The sequence below is a fragment of the Pseudonaja textilis genome, chromosome 4 (genome assembly GCF_049901715.1).
Source record: "Pseudonaja textilis isolate UNSWEBS1 chromosome 4, rPseTex1.2, whole genome shotgun sequence".
Classification (NCBI taxonomy): domain Eukaryota; kingdom Metazoa; phylum Chordata; class Lepidosauria; order Squamata; family Elapidae; genus Pseudonaja; species Pseudonaja textilis.
Window position 1 is genome coordinate 87,522,438 of NC_141993.1, and position 2,092 is coordinate 87,524,529.

The window sequence follows — 2,092 nt, forward strand, 5'->3', positions numbered from 1 at the left end:
AAACACTTTATTCCTCTTCGTTTATATTGAGAAAATGCAAATTCCACGGGATCACGATCCAAAATATAGAGCAACATTTTATCCCACAAAACATCAGCATTCTACTTTCTCAAACATTTTGAGGCCAAATCTGGAATTGTATATGTTGATAAAAAAAAAGACATGGCCTTTCCAACAGCAGGGCATGGGTGTTCTCTGTGGATTTTTAATACATAGATGTTTTGAAGTTGCTCTAACAACTCTAATCTTGCATAGAAATATTAAACAGTAGAAGGTGCAAAATGACAAGGATCTGTTAATCCACAGACTGCCCAAAGGAAATAAGATGTTCTACTGGAAATACATGACTTGCTGTCTGAAAGCTGCTTTTCCAAAGGCAACTAGACTTTGTTTTTCTTATTTTCTTTTCTTTTCGAACGGAAGCTTCTCGGATAAGAAGCAAAACATCTTCAAAGACGACGGAAAAAAGTCCAGTTGCTTTTTAAAAAGCACCTTTGGGAAAAACATGACTGAGTTCACTGAGAACATTTACAGACATAATATTGACTGCTATAATACCAGTTAAGTATCAAATGAGAGTCTTGTAGCAATTAAGTGAGAAAATAATCTGAATAGTAGCATAAAACATGCTCATCCAAGGAACCAGGTAGTTTTGTCCCACTCCAGGAAAACAATACAGTCACTCTCTTTCAACACAACCTCACAGGGTTGTGAGAAAAACAGAAGGAAAGAAGATAGAATAGAATAGAATTCTTTATTGGCCAAGTGTGATTGGACACACAAGGAATTTGTCTTGGTATATATAAAAGAAAAGATACATTTATTAAGAATCAAGAATCATAACGTACAACACTTAATGATAGTCATAGGGTACAATCAACAATCAAATCATACTAGGAAAACAGTCAATATAAATCATAAGGATACAAGCAACAAAGTTACAGTCCTACAATCACAACTGGGAAGGGATGGGTGATAAGGAGTGATGAGAAGATTAACAGTAATAGCAGTGTAAATAGTTGAACAGTGTTGAGGGAATTATTTGTTTATCAGGGTGATGGCTTTCAGGGAAAAAACTGTCCTTGTGTCTAATTGTTCTGGTGTGCAGTGCTCTACAGCCCCGTTTTGAGGGAAGGAGTTGAAACAGTTTATGTCTGGGATGTGAGGGGTCTGTAAATATTTTCACAGCCCTCTTTTTGACTCGTGCAGTACACAGGTCTTCGATTGAAGGCAGGTGGGTAGTAATTGTTTTTTCTGCAGTCCAAATTATCCTCTGAAGTCTGTGTCTGTCCTGTTGGGTTGCAGAAACAAACCATACAGTTATAGAGGTGCAGATGACAGACTCAATCATTCCTCTGTAGAACTGGATCAGCAGCTCCTTGGGCAGTTTGAGCTTTCTGAGTTGGCGCAGAAAGAACATTCTTCGTTGTGCTTTTTTGATGTATTTGAAGTTAGGATACGATTTTGAGTTATTTACAAAAATAAAGCAGGGATGTAATTATGACCAAAATAATTCTCTTCACAAGGCAGTAAGAGGCACAAAAGACTTAACAGTACAAGAGAAGAAAAAACCGGTGTATGTGAGAAGGAAAAAGGACAAAGACAAATGGGGCACATTGGGATGGGTAGAGAGCCAGGATCGAGTTGGGGTGGAGAGCAAAAAACTATACTAACCAGCTATTGAAGATTGTGTGAGGGGGGAAAGGCTAGGAAAAGCAGTGTTGCATTCTGATCACCTGGCTGAAAGCGGCACCAAAACTGCAAAAGTAGCAGCAAAAGGCAGGGGCAACAGGCTGGGGTTGGGAAGAGCCTACAGCACCCAGTATTCCATCCAAGTACTAACCAGGCCTGACCTGCTTAGCTTCCGAGATCAGACGAGATCGGGCGTGTTCAGGGTAGTATGGCCGTAGACGCTACTCAAGCTGCTTGCCGCTGCCTTGAAGCAACCCGCACTGCTTTCTCTTCAAGCCCGGCTGGGAATCCGACCCAGGCTCTCACTGGATTCCCACAGGCCCTTCCCGCCTCCTTGGCCTGTCGCTCACTGTCCCTACCGCACACAGCGGCTATGGGATTGTGCCACTCCGCCTCGACT

The 2,092-nt window shown here is 41.4% G+C and overlaps 1 pseudogene; it reads right to left on the minus strand.

Annotated features, from left to right (window-relative positions):
- Positions 1 to 1,807: 1,807 nt before the first annotated feature.
- LOC148125916 (5S ribosomal RNA) lies at positions 1,808 to 1,912 on the minus strand (annotated as a pseudogene).
- Between the last annotated feature and the right edge of the window lie 180 nt (positions 1,913 to 2,092).